Source organism: Antechinus flavipes, chromosome 1, assembly GCF_016432865.1.
Source record: "Antechinus flavipes isolate AdamAnt ecotype Samford, QLD, Australia chromosome 1, AdamAnt_v2, whole genome shotgun sequence".
Classification (NCBI taxonomy): domain Eukaryota; kingdom Metazoa; phylum Chordata; class Mammalia; order Dasyuromorphia; family Dasyuridae; genus Antechinus; species Antechinus flavipes.
Window position 1 is genome coordinate 32,548,858 of NC_067398.1, and position 23,235 is coordinate 32,572,092.

A 23,235-nucleotide genomic window follows, 5' to 3' on the forward strand; every position below is an offset into this window, starting at 1 on the left:
TCTTTGCCAACATCAAGTTTTTTTTTTTTTTTCCCAATGAGTCCCATCTTTTTATTATGGGGGCCAAAGCATTTAAGATTCAGCTCCAGTATTTAACATCCAGTGAATATAGCCTGGATTAATTTCATGTATTGATTGATATGATCTCCTTTCTGTGTCCAAGGGATTCTCAAAAGTCTTTTCCGGCACCACAATTCAGAAGCATCAATTCTGGGACATTCAGCTTTCCTCATAGTACAACTTTCACAGTCATACATTGCTACTGGAAAAATCATAGCTTTAACCATGTAGATCTTTGGTGGCAAGGTGATATCTCTGCTTTTCAGCTTACTATCCAGATTTGCCATATATTTCCTCCAAAGAGCAAATTAATTGACATCTACAATCATTGTTGTGTCCAAGAATATAAAAGCTTATACTGTTTCCTTTTTTTCTCCCTCTATATGTCAGGAAGTGATAGGACCAGTTGCCAAGATTTTGTTAAATTTAGTTCAATGCTCTGCAGAGGTCCTCAAACTTTTTAAATGGGGGGGGGGCACTTCACTGGGACTGTTGGAGGTCCAGCCTATAGTAAAAACAAAACTTTGTTTTGTGGGCCTTTAAATAAAGAAACTTCATACCCCTGGATGAGGGGATAAATGTCCTCAGCTGCTGCAGCCGCAGTTTGAGGACCCCTGCTCTAGTGTGTCAAGGTCCTTTTTGGATCTTGTTATCTGCTAAGTCATCTGTTGTTAGTCACTCCTCCTAGTTTTGGGTCATCTGTAAATTTGATGTGCATAATATATAGGCCTTTACCAAAATATTGGCAAAAACTATTAAAAAACATAGAGCTAAGTATGATACTCCAATGAAGACATAATTTTTAATACTGATTATCCAACCAGCTCTGAACATAGTGGATTATTTTATCATCTATCACTCTCCATATTCTGCACAAGAATATATGACAGATAGATAGATGTAAACAGTATTGCAATTAGCCAATCCTCATACGATTCATGTTCCAGAATTCCATAAGTTATAGTCTTACATAGACAGGATCACATTTGAGAACTGGACTTGAAGGATGACTCTCTTTTTGGTTTATATATCCCCATCCAGAGTTTATACTAGGAAATAACCAAATATTTTCAAGCCTAGGTTTCCACAAAAGTGGCTTCAGATCTTTACTTTCTATTCAATTAACAAAAGAAACAAATGCATGTGAGATAGAGGACAACCAAAATTCAACATGTTTTTTCTAATATTTTTCTGTTCTCCACCCAGCTGCAACAGTTTTTCCTCTGAAATTACTTTTTATCTACTATATAAATTTCTTAAAACATAAAAGTTATGTTCATGTTGTCTCCTTCGCTAGAATGTGAACTTCTTCAGGGAATGGGATGTTTTTGTTTTTTTTGGGTTTTTTTTTTTTTTGCATTAGCAAAGTGCTTGGCTCATAGTAAACACTTAATAAATGATTGTTGACTGACTTACTGACTTTTCTGAGGAGAGGAAGGTGATTAAACATTGTTCTCAAGGTAGATGTATCTGGGCTTGGTGATGCTACTTGATGATGTGATGGGTCAAGGTCCAATGAAAGCAGTTTAATGTTAGAAGCTTCTGAGTTAGAGAAGTCAATCGTAGCAATCCAAAAGCTTACCCTGGCTTATTAGAAGACATGAACTTTGAGGAAGACAGGGCAGTGTAGAAGTATGAAATGTAACTATCCATCTCTTGACTAGGTATAAAAGCAGTTTGTATTGCCTCATGTTTAGTTTAAATCTTCCTGACGATGTACATTTGTGAGAGTCCTCGGGGTTTTAGAATTTCTTTTGGGTATAGGAAATAAATATCTGGCTCACACTATATTCTAATTGTACATTTGTAATCTTTTTATTTCTCCTTTTGAGAAAATCCTGCATGGTAACATATAATTGTTCATATAATTCATCCCCGGGAATCTGAGGTGAGGGACTGTGTGCAATGTCCTCTCCCTTGTGCCCAGCTGTGATTTCTCAAACACTAGACAAGTACCAAGATAGTATGAAGGAGCTTTGTAACTTTTTTGCCTTCTTTGTAGAATTTTTTTTTGATTTCTTTATCCTGTGAAATAGATAATGGTACATTGGTACAAGCAGAGAAGTACATTTCCCTCCTACGTATGCCTTTCCAGACTCTGACAGCATGTGTAACTGAAAGAAATGATTATTAATAACCAATTATGGGGTAGATCCAGGCTTTTCCCCTTTCATAATTCCTCGTTCAAAGCCTAGACTGTGAAGGACATTACTGACTTCAGCCAAAAATTGACTCCAGGTAGACAATCTTTTTTTAAGGGAAGTCTTACCCACATAAGCAGGTTTGGATGGACATGGATTCTTTGTTTTGATTGCCCATGGCTGGGGGTGATCTGGTAGAGACAGTCTCAGTCCCTCATTGGAATGAGCCCCCTTCTAATTGTAATATTCATTCTTTCATTGTTAACCAATCAAAATTGATTGCCATCATTAGGAATACCCACTCTTCCAAGGGCATATAACAAGCCCATCACCATGAAGCATCTTTGGTATTTGAGAATGCTATTGACCTCTTTTGTTAATAAAATGTTAGCATTATTAATAAAATGATGCATTATCCAGAAACTATGTCTCTCAAACTTTTAAAATTCCACACTATAGTTACACCCTAGATCATCTATCAGCCTGTGACCTTTTCCAAGAAAATGTCTCTAATATGCTGCCCACTCCCTTCCACCCCCTTCCCTCCCTCCCCCCCAGATTTGCCACTGGAGAAATCTTCCATTTTCAGTAGTAGAATTCTCTTCTGACTTACTTTTATTTTCTTCTTGGCCATGCTTCTGACTTTGTGGACTATAATGCCATGTCTCAAGTGAGTAGCTTCTGTTTCTGCCCCATCCTTCCCAGTAATCTTTTGTGCATTATATCCTCCCATAAGATTGTAAGCCTTCTGCAGGCAGACACTATTCTTCTTTTTACTTGTATTTGTACTTCCAGCTTATAACACTGTATTTGGGACATAGTTAACAGATGGATCCTTGTTGCCTTGACTTCGTATTAAAATAAAGATCCTGGCAGCAATTGTCATGTTAGTCCAAAGAAATTCTGTTCATTGAACTTAGAAAAAGAATTAGAATTGCATTACCTTGCTTTTTCTCACAAATACTGGCTATAGCTATGGAAGAATAACAGAAAAATGGACCAGAAATCCTCTGGTCTCCTACTTTCCTATTCTGACCCATAACTCTTAAGTTCTATTATAGGAGGCAATTCATTCATTTGATTATCAAGTTGTCTCATTTTAATCAAAGTCAAAGAAGTGTATTTTTTCCAAAATAAAAATGCTAACATCTTCTCATTACTTGAAATCTATTAGATAATTAAAGGCTTAACATTGATAAAGACAGCTTCTTGGGAATAGAATAAATGCTTTGCAGAGTTAAAACCACCCCCTTAAACCATGAATCAACTCAGTCCTCAATCACTGCATTTGTACCAATGTTTCTTAAACTGAAGTCTGGGATTTAAAAAAAATCTTGATAAGTGTGTGTATTTTTTATTTCTGCCTTATGTGCTTTGTCTCATGGATTTTTAAATGCACTATTCTTTGTGAAGTTTTCTCAGCAAAGATATGAGTGCTTGGCCATTTCCTTCTTCAGATCACTTTAGAAAAACAGGATTGAGTGACTTGATCAGAGTCACGTAGCTAGTAAGTGGCTGAGGTTGGATTTAAACTCAGGAAGAGGAGACTTCCTGATTTCAGGTTTATCTTTCTACCCACTGAACCTGGCTGCTCATTTATTTCATGCATTTTAAAACATTCTGAGAAGTCTATAGAGACTTCACCAAACTGGCAAAAGGGTGGTACACACACACACACACACACACACACACACACACACACACACACACAGAGAGAGAGAGAGAGAGAGAGAGAGAGAGAGAGAGAGAGAGAGAGAGAAAGAGAGAGAGAGAGAAAGAAAGAGAGAGAGAGAGAAACAGAGAGACAGAGAGAGAGAAAGAGAGAGAGAAAAAGAGAGAGAGAGAGACAGAGAGAGAGATTAGGAATTCCTAACTTATGCAATAAGGTAAAGTCATTATTAAGATAACTCTTAAGAAGTTATTGATTTTTTCAAATCCAGGGAACAATTAAAAGTGATTCCCTTCAAAATAACACTGAATCAGCCTTAACATAGCAGAAGAAAGTCATTTTTTTGGAATGCCTTTTCTTGGTTCCAAAAAAAATATTTCTTCTGATTTCTGTGGCTTCATTATAGATCCCAACTATAAATAACAAAAAGAGAAACAAGATAGATTGTGCATTTATTTCTTGATACCATATGAATTCAATAATAAATAATTGTGCTCTACAAATATGAAGTCTTTTTCAATGTCATTAGTTCTAATCAAAAATAAATTTAGCAGCATTTCTTTAAATTTTGCACCTTTGTAATGAACTCTGATAAATTCAAAGAACTTGCTGTTAAATAAAGAGATAGAAAGGTCTAATTTGCTGGTTCATTAAGCAAGCTTATTTCTAGACATCTTGCATATTGCTTTGAATTTCATATTCCGAACAGTGAAGACAATAGAACTATCCATCTCTAATGTAGTGTGGCACACAATTAGGAACTCAAATGGATTAAATCTCATTTCATCAGAGATACACACAGTGATTATTATTTTATTACCGAATACTGTCAGCTTTACACTTTTTCAAAAGCTTTTGTGACACCTGCCTTGCATACTTAAATTTACATTAAACCCCCTTCAATAGGAGGAGAATTTGAGACCTGTTCTTTTTTTTTTTTTGCAAGTTGTTTTGAATGTCTATTCTCCTACCCACTGTGAAAATACAAGATTTTGCACAAACTGTCCAGTTGATAAAGAAATTGATAGATAGATAAATAGATAGACAAATGGAGAAATGGTTATCTATCTATATATAGATATATAGGTTATAGATAGGATGGAGTTAGAAAGATTAGCTATAGATAGATTAATGCATATGTGGGTAGCTAATTGATAAGAGATAGATAAATAGATATAGATATATAAATGGATATATAGGTTTTAAATTGACAGGATAGATGGTAGAGAAGATAGATATAGGGAAATATTAATATAGATGATAGTGATAATAGAGCTAAATGATAGAATAAGAGAGAGAGAGAGATGATGGACAAAAATATGCCTAAATAAATAATAATATAATTAGCCACTGTAGCTATGGGTCTCTAATGACTCAGAATCCTGCAATCATATACTTACATGAATTGGGTCACATTTTAGGACTGGCCTGAAAAAAAAAAAAACTGTCTCTTTGTATGTCTCCAGCCAGAATCCACTCTGGGAAATTCCCAAATATTCTCCTGTGTTGGTTTCCACAGATCTGAGCTTCAGAATCCTCAGTTCCTGTACAAGCACCAAAGGAAACAGATACATACTAGATAGAGGATAACCATTATTAATACTATGGAAAATATGGAAATCACAAAGGACTAACAGAAGGACATAGAGAAAATATAGAAAAAAGCAAGATGAGTTCAAAAGCTCCCAAAGAAGGAAAAGGAATTTGAAATTACCAGCAAGATAATATCCTGAATCTCTGGTTTAAAAAAATCTCCTTCTTCCATGAGGCCTTACATAATTCCTTTTAGACTCACAGTACAACTCTGTGATTTGGACACCTCCCACTACCAATTTCCTTTATTAGATCTTTGTCTAGTGCATGCCAATTAATCATGGTTGTTTCCCATGTTTTGTTTCAGGAATCTTCTCATTTTTTTAAAATTTAGTTTAATGATTTCATTGATTCATGTGAATTCACTTATCATCTCTATACTGATAATTCTCAGGTCTACTAATCTAGCCCTAACTTCTTTCTTGACTTCCAAACTCATATCTCCAACTATGTATTGGATGACTCAAATTGGAAATCCATTAGGAATCTTAAATTCAACATGTCTAAAACTGAACTCATTATCATCTTTCCCATGACCTTCCATATTCCTCCCTTTTCTAATACTGTGGAGGGTACCACCATCCTCTTGATCACCCAGATTCACAATCGAGCTGTTATTCTTAATTCCTTATTCTCTCTCATTCCCCATCAATTGCAAAGTTCTGTTAATTTTACTTTCAAAACAAATATCATACATCACCCCTTTTCTTCTATGATAATCCCATTATCCTACTGCAGGCTTTCATTTCTTCATGCCTGGACTGTTGCATTAGCATTGTAATTGATGTCCTTGCCTCAACTCTCTGACCACATCAGGCCAACATCCATATAGCTATCAAATTAACCTTTCTAAAATGCAATTTAGACCATATCATCTCCTACCCAGCTTGTGAAATTTCAACCAACTCCTTATCACCTTCACAATCAAATATTACATCCCACTTGTCATTCAAAGTCCTGCTTTTTTAGTCTTTTCACAAACTTTCTCTCTCCAATGTACTCTGCAATTCAGTAACACTGCCATTCTTGTTCTTGATACAAAAAGCTCCATCTCTTGAATTAATCCATTTTCACTGACTTTCCCCCAAGCCAGTATCTCTCTCTTTCATCTTTATCTCTTTGTTTCCTGGGATTCTTTTAAGTTCTATCTAAAATCCAACCTTCTACAAGAAACTTTTCTGAATTCCCCTTAATGCTAATCCCTTTCTTCTTTCTTTATCTACCACTAACCCTGTAGATAACTTTTTTTTTTTTTTTTTGGTATATAGCTGTTAGTATGTTGTTTCTCTTATCAGACTGTGAGTTCCTTAAGAGCAGGAACTGGTTTTTTGCCTTTCATTGTATCTTGAATACTTTGTATGGGCCCTAGAACATAATAGGCATTTAATCAATGCTTTTTGACTGACTGACTCTAAAATATCAACCAGCTTTAAATGAATGATCTTAGAGAGTTTTCTGATGCTCCAGGGTGTAAAGTGACTGCTTTCTGATCATATAGTTGATATGGCAAAGGCAAGAGATGAATTATGTCTTCCTGATTTCAATTCCAGTGCTCTATCCCTTGGACATTGCTCCAACTTATGTGGAATTTAAAAAAATAAAAGAGTGTGTGTGTGTGTGTGTGTGTGTGTGTGTGTGTGTGTGGTATGGTCTGGAGAGGATTAAACTCACTCATTTTACTGATGTTTGGAGCTCTGAACTTGGAGATTCCTTGCCACAATTTTGTTCTATAACTCCGTAATATCAAAATATTAGAGAATTTCCTAGACACAGAAACATGTGTAATGGCCTGAGGCTTGAGTTGATGCACTGAGGTCCCAAGCACATGAGGCTAAATAGTAATTGGACTATACTCTATTAATATATAATCGTGGAGAAAGAATGGCCCCCACCCACTCTTTGTGCAAGTCCTGATGTGTTGTATAGGAAATGACGATTTTGGTGGGTGGAGGCAGGGGAGTGGAAAAGGAAGGGGAAGGAGAGACTTTTGGGATTGCCATTGCGACAACCTTTCTGTTTGTTTCTCTTCTTCTTTTTGCTTTTGCTGAGGCAGTTGGGGTTAAGTGACTTGCCCATGGTCACACCACCAGGAATTGTTAAGTGTCTGAGGCTGGATTTGAACTCAGGTCCTCCTGACTTCAGGGCTGGTGCTCTACCCACTGAGCCATCTCCTCCCCTTCCTTTGTTGGGATGGCCATTGCCATGGTTGGCTCAGCTCACAACTCTCTCTGTTAGCTGATTTCCTGTCACAGCTGCCCATATTGCTATCGCAATCTTTCTTGCCTATATTTGCTATCGCAATCTTTATTCACCTCTTCACTTGAATAAAGACTGAAGAATTTTCCCTTAACCTGAGTTCCTGACTCCGGCTGATTTTAAATACGCGATCATTACACATGAAATGACTTGTCCAGTCTATGATAGGAATAAATCTTGATTTAAATTCAAACCTTTCTGATTTGAAGTCCATCATTTTATCCTCTATGACATGTTGCTTCTCTATGTAGGATTTTATCACCATTTGATATCCAATCATTTGTTAGACCATTGTTTTGGAAGAAGAAGAAAAAATCTTTCAAATATAAATTATTTAAATATTGATTTCATCTCCTCAATAGACTTCCACTGATGTATTTTAATTTTCTATGAAATATTCATCTTTATTTGAGAGAAAGGGAAGATTCATTGGACTTCAATACCACCCTTTTAAAGGGGCATTTTTTAAATGACTAGTGCTTTCATAAGAAGAAGAAAAAAACTTTTATGATCATTCCAAACATTGTTATTTTCTGCTAGAAACCAGTGTGCATTTCTGACATTTTTCAGACTTTTTTGGTGAAAAGGGGTGCAAACAAATGTATCACTTCAGGTAAGAATACAGAGGGTAGGATGTCTTTTCACATAAGAGGTAATGATTTTTCAAGGACGATGAAGGCCTATTCATTTCCAATATTCTCATTACCATTTTGAGCTACAGGCATACGCCTCTCCATTCCTGTGTAGTTCTGTTAATCTTTCTACACAATATTCAATTTTCTTACAACGATTCATCTGATTTATTATTTCCTGCCTATATTTTAACTGCCAGAGCTGCCTTGTAACACCATAAATTTGTTTCAGTCTCTCAGCTTTAATACTCAAGGTTGTTAATACCTTCCAAATATCCTTTGCTTACATCACAACTTGAAATGTGCTCTTTCTTGCCCAATGAATTGTTACATAATTACATGGTACCAATAGTAATATCATCTTGTTTTTATAGTTTTATTATTAAAGATATAAAAATGAACTGAATTGAATAAAATATAAAAAGATATTTGCAAAATATAAGGGAAGTCTTCCATCATTTAATGCATATAAATGGCAGTGGAGGCATAAATTCAGAATTAATTTTTTTAGTGTATTGTTTAAAAGTCTCTTATGGTAAAATACATTATATTAATGTATGACCTGTTGATTATATATTCACATAGTATGAATCTTCTCTAGTAGAGGGTTAAAACAATTATGAAGAATGTATTCCATTCTCTCTCTCAATTTTATTGTTCAAACTCTCCTAGAGACAAAGTGAATAGTTTAATCTGAGAGTCACAGTGTTTGAGAGGGGGAGAAAATTTTTAAATGAAATTTTTCACTTCCTTCACTGCCCTCTCCAATTATGAATCAGTCCCTACTCCCACTGCCACTGCCACTTCCACCCACCACCCTTTAATACTTCTTCCTGTTTTGAACTTGGAGAGTGATATAGTCCTGCAAAAGAAAAAGGGGATAATAGAAGGAGAAGAAAAATGGAGGATTTAAATTCTATCCCTCCAGTAAGTTATAAGCTTCTAATGGACAGGAACTGTTTTGTTTAATGGTTGTTTTATTCTCAGAGTACAAGATTTGATATTTTTTATTGAATTTGAATGCCAGTTTTTTCTCCAATCAGGTGGTATACTATTATAATGGGTTTACTGTCAGTGGACTTGGCATCATGTACTGATTCTGACACTCAATAAAGTGAGTTGCATGGGATAAAAGAATAATTTTCAGTTTTTTAATCTGTAAAATGGAATGGTTGTTTTGAAAAAAAAATTAAACCTTTAAGGAAAATGTAAATATGAATTATTATTACTATGATTATATTTCAATCAGTTAATCAGTCAGTCAATAAGTATTTACCTATCATTTATTTGTAGCTAGATTGTGCAGTGCAGAGAGCACTAGGTTTAGAATCAGGAAGATTTATCTTCCTGAGTTCAAATCCCATCCCAGACACATTCTAGCTGGGTGACCCTGGAGTCACTTAACCCAGTTTACCTCAGTTTCCACATCTGTAAAATAAGATGGAGAAGGAAATGGCCAACCATTCTGGTATCTTTGTCTAGAAAATCCAAATGAGGCTGCAGAGTTACACGTGATGCAAACAACTAAACAACATTAGCAGGCATTGTGCTAAGAATTGGAATACAAAAAAAGAAAGGATAAAAAAACAAAAACAAAAACAAAAACAAAACAAAACAAACAAACAAACAAAAAAATAAACCAGTCACATCCTTAAGAAGTTTCCAATGAATTGAATGGAAAAGATAACAAAACTACTAATAACTGCTAACCTTTGGAAAATTCTTATGAGCAGATAGGTCACACAGTGCATAGAATCCTGGACTTGGAGTTACAAGGACCTGAGTTCAAATCTTTCCTCAAGTGCTTACTATGTGTGAAAACCTGGGCAAATCAACCTCAGTCAGTCTTAGTTTTCTCATCTAAGGAACATATTAACATTTATCTTGAGGGTTTATTATGGGAATTAAAGCAGGTAATATAAGTAAGATGTTTTGTAAGCCATCCTTAAAGCATTCCATAAGCATAAACTTTTATATTATACATATATAATGTATATATTTATTTAAATTATAGTTATATTGTTTTATTATTAATTATATTATCTCATGTCATCTGATTTTATATTATATATTACACATCACATTATATCATATAATAATGTCATATTATGTTGAGTTGTGTTTTGTTTTATCACATATGTCCTCTTTTCCAGCTCGCACACCGTCCCCAGTCTGGCTTAGGAAAAAATTCTTACTTTTTCCAACTTGTGCCTCTGACTCCACTTCCTGATACTCTGACTCTTATTAAAACAATTGGCGAATAATAATAATAACTGATATTTATATCAAATTTTAAAGTATTTTACACGTAGTAGCTCACTATATTCTCAGAAGCACTTCAAGAGGGAGGGGCTATTATTATTATTTCCTTTTTACAATTGAGAAAACTGAGTTCGAAAGAGTTTTACTGACTTGTATGAGATCACATAGATAGCTGGTAAATGCCCAAAGCAGAATTTGAATTCAGATTTTCTAATATTCCATTAAGCCTCTCTGCTAATGGTTAATGTGGGAGGATCAGAGGGAAGAGGAAAGTTTTTGATGGTGTTAGACTGGTCCCTGCTACAAAGCAAAGAATGAAATGATGCAGGAATGATGAATTTTTGTCTTTTTATCTATGCTTTCTATTCATCTATCTAATGTAGTACCTAGTAGATAGTTGGTACCAATTAGATGCTTGCTAATTGATTGCTTGGCTTCTGTTCTATTTAGTGCCTTTGCTTTCCTTTTCATCCCTGCTATTCAGATCAGAAAATATTAATTTTCTCTTAATCATAGGCTTAAGTGTATTCTTTTATATTCTTCTTGAATTATTCCTGAATTTTATATTTTAGGGAGGCTTGATACTGTACAGATCCAGTGAAAATGTCTAGATTAGGTCATGGTTACCTCATTATAGTCTTAGCAAGATATTTTGGAAAAAACAAAACAAAACTGCAGCTGATTCACTGTATATTGTCGGGGGAAGGAAGACTACAAGGTATTGAGGAAAGTTTCAAATAAGCCTTTGCAGACTTCAGCCATCTCTAATACTTCTTCTGCAGAATGAGTGCTAAAAGGAGAGTGGGGATTTCCTTACCCATTCTTCTACTGTCATCTTACTGTGGCATATGGTAGATACCAGAGTTGATAAATAATACATATTATGGGAAAGGTGTCTGGCTTCTCTGTCTCTGACAAAACAAAACAACAACAACCCACCAAAACCACTTAAGGTTTGTATATTGTATTAACAGCAGTGATAACACATGACACTTCCTGATATCTTCAAGCTCAGCCTGCCTTTCTTCTTACTTTTTGTAGCTTCTGAGAGGTGCATGTGCAAAGCAGATAAAGGAAGAAAGAAAGAACAAAACAAAGAAGGAAGGAAGAAAGCAACTAAGGAAAGAAGGAAGAAAGGAAGTAAAGAAGGAAAAAAGGAGGGAGGGAAGAAAGGAAGGAAGGGAGGGAGGGAGGAAAGAAAGAAGGAAGGGAGGAAGAAAAGAAGGAAGGAAGGAAGGGAAGGAGGGAGAGAGGGGGGAAGGAAGGGACAGAGGGAGGAGGAAGGAAGGAAGGAAGAGAGGGAGGGATTATATGAACGAGGTAGAACAAATGGAATCATTTCCATCTTACAAATATGAAAAATGAGGCTTAGTAAGCTTTCTTTATGTTTTTCTTGTTTATGATAAACTTAAGAAAAATGAAGAATGTTTTAATATACAAAAGCAGAAAAAAAGAGATTGTATAAAATGACAATCTTCCAATAGGCACCATTTTAAAAATGTATATTAAATTTAACATGATTGTAACAAACCTGCCCTGCTTTGTCTGATTCACTGTAAAATTCTCTTTGCTCTCTTCTGTGCAATTTTTAATGGTTCACTGATGCTCTTTTTAAAAATCTACTTTTTTTGCATCAGTGTCATCAACTCCTCATTTTTCCCCTAACTCCCATCCATTAAATAGAAGCTTCCCTTGTAACATATAAATGTAGGTGCAAAAGAAGAGGAAGATAGAGAAGTGGGGAAAGCTATTCCTACCTCCAGATAACTGTCACAATCCCAAAAAGGATTGTTGGAAGGACTTAAAAGAAAATCATACTGGAGAGATTGAGGGAAAATTAGGGGGAAAATTAAAGCAATCCAAGACAATTATGAAAAGAAAGTTATCGAATTAGAAAAAGAGATACTAAATCTTAAGGATTAAAATAACTCCTTAAAAACTAGAATTGGGAAAGAGGAAACAAATGCTATTATATCTAGCAATAATAAAGCTAGAAAAAAAGAAGAGAATTTGAAACATCTCATTAGAAAAACAACTGATCTAGAGAACTGATTGAGAAGAGATGATATAAGAATTGTCAGATTATCTGAAAGTTATGGTAAAAAAATCTTCACATAATATTACAAGAAATTATTGAAGAAAATTGCCCTGAAATTCTAAACATAAGGGTAAAGTAGAAGTAGAAAGAATCTACCATTCACTACCTGAAAGAGATTCCAGTAGGAAAATTTACATGAATGTCATAGACAAGTTTCAAAACTCCAAGGTTAAGGATAAAATATTATAAGCAATAAGAAAAAAGCAATTTAAATATTGTGGAAACAGGCAAAATCTCAGAAGACCTAGTGGTTTCTACTCTAAAACATTTTGGAACATTATATTTCCTAGAGTAAAAGAATTGGAGTTGCATCCAAGAATAATTTACCCAGAAAAATTGAGCATAATTTGAATGAAAAATGAATATTATATGAACTGAAAAGACTTTTAGGTATGTGTAATAATAACAAAAAATATAATTTAGTGGAAAATTTTATATAAAAAAATTCAGAAGAAGTAAAAAGAAGACATTTAAAACTAAGTATAAGATATACATTAAGGTCAAACTGTTTACTTTTTGTGTGTTATGTATGTACGAATGAAAATGTAATCAGTGCTCTTAAAACTATCATTATCATTATTAAGATAGTTTGAAAGAAAGTTTGGGGGTGAGTTGTGTATGAAAAAGTAATTCTAAAAACAAAATTGGGTAGGAACAGGTAAAAGGGAGCAATTATAAAAATAAGATATGAAAGCAAGAAGTTACACAGAGAAAGCGGATGTGAGAAAAGGGCTAGCGGAAGTTTGGAGGAGAAGATGGAGAAACTAGTTTTGAAAAGTGGGTGGGATGGAAGTGGGAGGATTAGATGGAAGAGATCATGATAGGGAAAAGGTAAAAAGAGAGGCTGAGAAAGAAAATGAGTAAAAATAAGAGAGGAAAATTCACAAATAGTAATTATAATATTGAATGTGAATCTTTGTGATGGCAAAGAAATGGAAATTGCAGAGATCTCCATCAATTGAGGAATGGTTGTCCAATTTATGGTGTATGGTCATTATAGAATACCACTGTGTTATGAGAAATGATGAGCTCTGTGAACTTAGAAGGTCTTGGAAAAACTTGCATGAAATAGTGAAGAACAATGTGAGCAGGACCAAGATAAGATGGTATATAGTGACAACAACATTTTTAAAAACAACTTTGATGACTAAATCATTTTGACTATTAAAAGAAACACATAACTTAAAAATAAAGGATATATGAAGAAAGATACTATCTGTGCCCAGAGAAAGAATTGATAAATAAAAGTAGACATAAAATAATTTTACATATACTCACATACACAATATACACATGTATACACCCACACATGCATATGTATATATTTGTGTTTAATGGCAGCCATCTCTAGGGTGAGATGGAATGGGGAGAGAAGAAAAGGAAAAAGAAAATTTTGTAACTTTATTATATATTTAAAAGAAATAGCAAGGTGCACATAATAGATTTGAAGTTTCGTGTGCAATTATCTTTTTATTATACTATGTTATGGAAATTCTTGTTTTATTCCATAGATTAAAAATAAAATAAATGATAACAATTAAATTAGCCAAGCCAAACAAATCAACATTGGCCAAGTCTGCAAATGTATGTTTCACTCTGTACCTCTAGTTCATCACTTATCTACCAAGTTATGGGGAGTTATTTTTTTTTTGTAATTGTTTCATTTTACAATGTCCTACTCATTGTGTAAATTGTTTTCACTTCACCATGAATCAGCTAAAACAAGTCATTCTGAGTTTGTTAGAAACTGTCTTTCATAATTTCTTAAGTTGCAATATATTCCACTACATTCACTAACCATGATTTGTCCAGGTGTCTAATATCCTTTACACCTTGGATAAAGAATTTTCCAAGAATTTTGTTATAAAGATGTTTTTCTCAGTTAATAATTTCCCTTCTATTTTAACTACATGGATTTGCTTTATGTAAATATTTTTCAATTTTACATATACTTTTCCATTTTATGATCTCTATCCTTTCTTAAATCAAAAATTCTTTTCTTATCTATAGTTGCTAAACATATTTCCCTCCTATCTGCTCTAATTTCTTTATGACATGATCTTTTATATTTAGGCCATGTATACATTTTGAGCTTATGGTAGCATATAGGCCTAAATCATACTTCTCTGGTTTCTCAAGTTTTTGTTTAATAGGAAATTCTTACCCTGTTAGTTGGTGTCTTATTTTAAATAACTCTCTGCTATTATATTTGATTGCTTCTGGATCTTATTTATCTAATCAATTCTACCAATCAGTCTTTCTATTTTTAACTAATATCAAATCGTTTTGATGATTATCATTTTAAAATTTTATATAGTATTTCCTCTCAATTAAATACAAGAACAATTTCAACATTTATTATTAAAACTTTGAATTTCAAATTCTTTCCTTTCTTCTGTCCCCATACCCCTAATTGGGAAGGAAAGTAATTCAATAGAGATTATACATGTGTAGTAAGTCAAGCAAAATGTATTTCCATGTTAGTCATGCTATGTAAGAAAACATAGGAAAAAACCTCAAGAAAAATAAAGTTAAAAAATATGCTTCAATCTACATCAAACACCACCAGTTTTTTCTCTGGGGATGGATAGCATTTTTGATGATTACCATTTTGTAATATATTTTGAGATATGATACTGCTAGACTTCCTTTATTGAAATTTTTTATATTATTTCCCTTGAGGTTCTTCACTCTTGTTCTACCAGATGAATTTTGCAATTTTTTTCTAGTCCTATAATTTTTTTGATAATGTAATTCTTATACCACTAAATCTATAAATTTATATTTCATTATTTTTGTTATGTGAACATGATATAGCTCTAATCAACTAATGTTTAAGTAAGACTTTTTTAAGGTCAAACTATTTATAATAAATGGCAGAACCAGGAATCAAATGTAGGTCCTCAAAAAGTATTGTTTTCTTCACTGCTCTATATAAAGTATTTATGTACTTACTCTATAAAATGAAAGACCAGAACAAGACAATTTCTGAGATGCCTTCCTACTCTAAAACTTTCTGTACCCACTTTATAGATGAACAAAACAAGACCAGGAGAAGCAGATTGGCTTCAATTATTCCTGATTTTGAACTTTGAGGCCAAGGTGAATAAATACAATCGATCTTTCATGTGAGTTTTTTTTTTCAATCACTTGGAGACAGCAATAATTCTCTCCCCTTCCCAATATATCTCTTTTTGAGATAATATATCCTTCACTCCTTTAATTTATTTTCATAAGGCTCTTCACTACCCTAGTATCTCTCATCTTGTCAGTTTCCAAAATTATCAACAGACTTCTTAAAATATACTCTCTATGACCAAAAACAATAAATCAAATGTTTAACCAGTATACAGGCATCTTACTAATCACAGACAATATTGGTCAGTCAGTAAGCATTTATTTAGGACCTATATATTCCAAGCACTGGAAACTTTAAAAAAATCCAATCCAATATACAATTTTTACCTTCAGTGATCTCATAATCTAATGGGGATGCAACAAGTAAATATGTAAAAACAAGCTATATACAGGAAAAGTAGTAAATAATTGAGAGGGAAAGAAAAGCTTTCTATTAAAGATGAGATTTTAGTTGAGACAAGGGAATCTAGGGTATCCTTTCAGAGTCATTGGTGATACAGAAGATTAAGCACTACACATAAAGTCTGGAATGCTCATTTTTCCTGAGTTCAAATCTGGTGTCAGACACTTACTAATTGTATGACCATGGGCAGGTCATTTAATCTTGTTTGCCTCGGTTTCTCCATTTGTAAAATGAATTGTCGAAGAAAATAGCAATCTGCTTCAATATCTTTGCCAAGAACCCCCCCCCCCGCCAAAAAGGGTCACAAACAATCAGATATTACTTAAAAATGACTTAACAATCTCAATTCCAAATCCAGCACTCTAAACATTGCTTTGCCAAATGGGAAGACTTTGGAATCATTTGGAAGAGTGAGTCAAAGTTGAATGACCTGCCATTCTCTGATGGAAACTTGGAGGTTTTATAATTAAAATTACTCAGAAAAGTCTGAGTAGTATGATCAGAATTCTGGGGGTTTTGCCATTGTCTTATATGGTAGAGTCCAACCTAGGATGAAAAAATTGAGGTTTGTAACCTAGTTGATAGCATGGTGATCACAAAATTCAAGAACTGATATGATATATGGATGTAATGAATATTATTGCTGTATAAGAAATGATGAGCAGTTGATTTCAGAAAAGCCTGGACTTACATGAACTGATGCTGAGGGAAGTGAGTAGAATTAAGAGAACAAAATCATGTGATGAAGAATTATGATAGACTTTCCTCTTTTCAACAATGAATTGATTCAAGATAATTACAACAGATTTGTGATGGAAAGTGCCATTCACAGCCAGAGAGAGAACTATGAAGACAGAATATGGATCAAAGCATAGTATTTTCACCTTTTTATTGTTATTGTTATTTGTTGGCTTGTTTTTCTTTTTTTTCTCATTTTTTTTCTCTTTTGATCTAATTTTTTTTTTTGCTCCCCATGATGAATATGGAAATATGTTTAGAAGAACTACATATATTTAACCTATATCATAATGTTTGCTGTGTTGGGGAGGGGGGAAGGAGAGAGGAGAGAGAAAATAATTTGGAACACAAGATTTTATAAAGATGAATGCTGAAAACTATTTTTGCATATATTTGGAAAAATAAAATATCATTTAAAAAAATTCAAGAATTGTAAGGAGATATTAGTAGAGAAGAAAGTTAGCAGCACCAGCCATAGGACAGCATAAAACCCTTATTGCCCTATAAATGAAGCTGAGGACAATCTCTCTTTAGCCCTAAGAGCAGACCTCAATCTTTAAAAATGAGCAAAATAGTAAAAAGAACTTTGACCATAGCTAGCTATTATGGAGTTGGGGAAGAACAGATCTCAAACCCTGAGGACAATAAAGGCAAAATGCTTCCAGATGAAGCCTCAAAGGGTGATATTAATTGGTCTCCAATTTAAAAGACTTTCTTGGAAGAATTCAAAAAGATTGTTAAAAGGAAGTTAGAAAAAAAATGAGGAAAGAAAATGAGAGCTATGCAGGAGATTTTGGAAAAGGAAACACAGAAACTGTCTGAAGAAAACAACTCCCTAAAATAGATTTGGTAAAATGAAAAAAAAAAAGAAAGAAAGAAAACAATCCCCTAAAAATAGAATTGTGAAATGGAAAAAAAAATCCAGTGGCAAAACAACTCATTTAAAAATTCAATTGGGCAAATGTAAAAAGGAAGTAAAAAAACTAACTGAAGAAAATAATTAATTAAAAATTAAATTTGAATAAATGGAAGTAAATGACTCAATGAGATATCAAGAAAAAAAACAAAAAAATGTAGAAATTATTGGAAAAACAACTAACCTGGAAAACAAATTCGGTAGAGACAATGTAAGAATTTGGACTACCTGAAAAACAGTATGAAAAAAAAAGAGCCTAGACAGCATTTTTCAAGGAAAACTGCCCTGATATCCTAGAACCAGAGAATAAAACAGACATTGAAAAACCCCACCAATGAGAACTTAAAATGAAAACTCTGAGGAATATTGTAGCTAAATTCCAGAATTATCAGGTCAAGGAGAAAATAGTGCAAGCAGCTAGGAAGAAACAATTCAAATATTGAGGAGATATAAACAGGATTACCCAGGACCTAGCATCTTCTACTTCAAATGATCAAAGGGCCAGGAATTTGATAATTCCAGAGGGCAAAGGACATTAGACTGCAACCAGGGATCAATTATCCAACAAAATTAAGCATTATCTTTCAGGGAAAAGATGGACAGTCAATGAAATAGGGGGTTTTCAATTATTTTTGATGAAAAGATCAGAGATAAGCAGAAAATTTGATCTTCAAAAACAGAAATATAAGAAGGTAAAAAGGTAAAGAAAAAAAACTGTTTTTTAAAGGTTAAAATGTTTACATCTCTACATGGGAAAGTGATATATCTAACTCTTGAGAACTGTATCTTTGTTAGTCACATACTTAGGGGGTATAGGTATAATTTGATTTTACTGTAATGATATAAAAAGAAACTAGGGGTGAAAAAGTATCCCCATTATAACATATCTAATAAATTTTTGTAAAATCTCTGATTGAAAGCCTCAAAGGAGGGATAATTATAATCTCTCAAAGAAGTCTCAAAGACATTCTTGCATCTTTGTCAAGAAAACTGAAAATGGGGTCTTAAAGAGTTGAACATGATTAAAATGACTGAAAACAACAAAAGTCCTGAGTTTAGGTGAATTTGAAAATGATTGGACCCAAAAGAGTCATTAGTGGCTTCATGGAAACTTGGAAAGGACTTTTTGTTGGAATGCATCAAAGATCTCTTTATGTTTAGTCCTATACTTTTAAATATTGCTTTTGTATTTTTTGTATTTTGTATAAAGATGTAGATCCCTTCATCAACTTTGTGGATAACACAAACCAAGATAGTTAAGATACTGGATGAAAGATTCTAAAATCATTCTGACAGTCTAGGATGTGTTGGATCTAATAAATGAAATCTAATACGGATAAACAAAAAAATCTTCTATTTGGGTTAAAAATCAATATCACAAATACAAAATGGGGTACAAGTGGAGAATCAACAGTATTCCTGAAAAAGATCAGAGAATTTTAGGGTAATACAAGTTCAATATGAGTCAATCATGTGGTATGGAGACCAAAAAAGGAAATATAATTCAATTTATATTATGAGATTAATGTGGTATATATGAATGTATTCTGCCCTGATCAAACTATATATAGGATATTCATTTATGATTAATTCATTTATGGGTACTATATTTTAGGAAGGAAATTGATAAGCTGTAGACTGTCCAAAAGAGGAAAATCATAGCCTTAAAGGATTCTATCTACTAATTGTGGATGTTCCCCAAGGCTCTCTCCTGGGCCTTTTTTCCTCCCTCAAGGCTATTTCACATGGTGATCTCAGAAACTCCCATGGATTCAATGATAATTTCTATGTGGATGATCCATTTATCTAAACGTAATCCTTCTCCTTAACCTTAGTCTTACATTTCCAATAGTTTATTTGACATCTTAATCTAGATGTCCCATTAGACTTCTTAAAATCAATTGAAATAGAACTCATCTTTAGTTCCCTGTCTTTCCCTCTTTGTAACTTCCCTGTTACTATTGAGGGCACCACCATCCATCTAGTCATCCAGGCTCACAATCTAGATGTCATCCTCAGCTTCTCACTGTTTCTTATTTTTCATATTCAATTTTTTGCCAACCTACCTTCTCAACACCTCTTACACATTCCATTTGCCTCATCACCTCATGCCTGGATTACTGCAATAACATTCTGGTTGATCTTCCTGTCTCAATTATCATCTCATTAAACAACAGCTCCCCACTACAATCCATTCTTCACTGAACAATCAAAGTGCTCTTCCTAAAGATCAGGTACCCTCATTCAGAAAGCTCCAATGGCACCTTATTACTGCCATGATCAAATGCAAAATCCTCTGTTTTCCTCTAAAAGCTTTTCTCAAACTGGCCCCTTCTGTCTTTCTAATCTTCTTACATCTTATATCCCAACATGTATTCTGGGATCCAGTGACAGTAGTCTTGTTATTTCTCACACAAGATTCTCCATCTTCTAATGCTACATTTCCCTGATTATCTCCCATGTTTGGAGTTCTCTTTTTTCTTATCTGCTTCCCTGCATTTCTTTGATTCTAAGATAAAAATCACTCCTACAAGTAGCCTTTTCTGATCTTGTTTAGTATAAGTTTCCTTTTCTCTGAATTCTCTAATTTATTCTATATAATTTTTTTTGTATATAATTGAATACGCTTTATTTCCCCCTGTTAATCCATCAGGGAAGGAATTGTTTTGGGGGTTTTTTGTGTGTACTTAACTCTTGGTATAATGTCTGGCTTATATTAGATGTTTAATAAATTCTTGTTGACAGCTCAGAATCATGCCATAAGATGATCAAATGAAGGTTTTGGTAATATGTGGCTTTGTAAAATGGAAGGTTTTTTAAGGCACAGGAAAGTCGTTTTCAAGTCCTTGAATGTCTGTTGTGTAGATAAAAGATGAAACTTGTTTATTTAGTTCCAGAGGGCAAATGTACAAGATGTGATGGACAGAAGTTGAAAAGATGCAAATTTATGCCATCCAAATAATTAAAGATATCTGATTGTAGACATTGGCAGCCTTTCAAGCTATGGCTGGATAATTATCAATCATATGTGTTGTTTAGGGGATTCTTGTCCCAATGTGGGCTAGCTGGGTCTTGAGATCTCTTCCAAAGTCACAGATGCTGTTCTTCTATTGCTTTTCACATTTGAGAGTACTTATTACTGACTCCAGGTTCACATGGGATGGCAACAAATCTTGATGATATATGAATATTAGTGTCCAAGAATCTGAAGAACTGTCATAATGAAAGGGGGAAGGGAAGGGGGGAAGCTTTTATATATTATATGCCAGGTACTGTGCTAAGCACTCTTGTGAATATTATCTTTTTTGACTCTTATACCAACCCTGTAAGGTAGGTGCTAGTATTATCCCCATTTAAGACTGAGGATACTGAGAGGTTGTAGCTTGCTCAAGGTCAAATAGTTATTCTTTGCAAAGAAAGATATTTAGCTTATCAGAAAAATTTCCCACCAACTTCTGAGTGGTGCTCAAGAGAGAGAGAGAAGTCTGGACATACAGATTTGGGAGTTGTCTGCATGAAGATTGAATTTTTAAGAATTGATGAACTTCACAATGAGAGATTTGTGGAGAGAAAAAGGACAAGGATAGAGTCTTGGGGTATACCAGTGCCTTATGAATGGTGATTTAATATGGTAGTTGTAAAACAAAAAACCAAAAGCAAACCACAGAGGAAAGAATTTTTTTAAAGTACAATTAATGAATTCAAACACCAGCTTTATTTCATTGTATAACTAGTGTTATTGACTGTTGTTTTTTTTCATTGTTGTTGTCAACCTTTGTTCTCACAAGTGTTTGAGTGTGACTTATACAAAGTAGTCAGCCTCACTATCTCAGTGACACATAACAATGATATCTTTATAAGAATAGTTGACAAAGAAATTTAAAAATTATGTTATATGCTTTCAAAAGTCTTGATTGATCTAAACTAAGGATTCTTAAGATTTTTTTATGTTATAGTATTCTTTGGCAGTCCTGCAAAGCCTATGAATCCCTTCTTAAGAATCATGTTTTTAATGTATATAATATATAGGTTTAGAAAGTAAAACCAATCATCTTGAAATATAGTTATAATTTTTTTTTAAGTTCATGAATCCTCAGGCTAATAATCTCTGATCTAAACCATTTATAAAGTCTGAGTATTGGTTTCCCCGAACACATCCTGAATTCTATTTTTTATGATTTACTTCCTATAAAAGCAATTGCTTTTATATGAAATACTAAATGCATTTCCAGTTCATTTTTGCTATCTGATATATTATCCATGCACTAATATAAGGCAATAGCTAAATGATGTCAAAACATTTGTATTTTCAGAAACATCTGGATATTTGTCATCATCTAGAAATAGCCTAAGTAAGATCACTTTTGAATCTACTTCAAGCCATTCTTGTCAAGTCCCAGATGAGTATTTGGGTTAGAAGGAGGGGGTTACAGTTGACACCAACTTTGCTTTTGTTTATGTGATTCTAGACATCTGGATGAAAATTGAGCACTTGAAGTCAATTGTCCAGATGTTTTTGGATATCTGGATGTTTAGCATCATGGAAAGCAAACAACCAGATGACTGATTGACTGAACTTTAATTTTCTTTTAGATGTTTGACATCTAAATATAGCCCTTGTTATCTAAAATAATTATAAAGCTGAATCTAAGGCAATCCTGGAATTAATTTTGGTGCCCACAATCATAGGATATTTGTTTTATCTCAGACTATATATCTTTTTTAAAAAATATATTTGCATGCATGATTCTTCAAAGCATTTTATATTTCTCTTTGTCTGCTTATATTCCAAAAAGATGACCAAATCTAAAAGGCATTCCCAGGTGTCTTCCAGGCAAGTACTTCTATTCTGAAATTGACCTCCTATAAAATAAGAAGAATATTTCATTTCACTCACCTATAAATAAGGATATAATTAAATCCCATGTGCCATTGAAAGACCAAAGACCACCCTATGATGTTTAAAACTCTATATGAATATCCCTGGAACATAGATATATTCCTTGGAAGAAAGACTACCCAGAGACTAGAAATATTCTTAGAATGGGCAAAAATATAGGCTAGCAAATGAAGGTATTTATCTGAAAAAGTGAGTTGCTATTAAAAAAAAACACTTGATAACTATCATTATTCCCAATTTTGAAGTTTTGTAATCTATGAAAAATAATGCTATCATGTTTCTAAATGTCATTTTTTGCCATTTCCCCATATACAACAATTGATGTATTAAAAATCTTCCAAAGCTTTTGTTCCATAGGTCCAGGGAATGAGCAGTATTTGGGGATTCTCTTTCTGACAATGGCAAGCCAATACTTAATGCATGATGAGC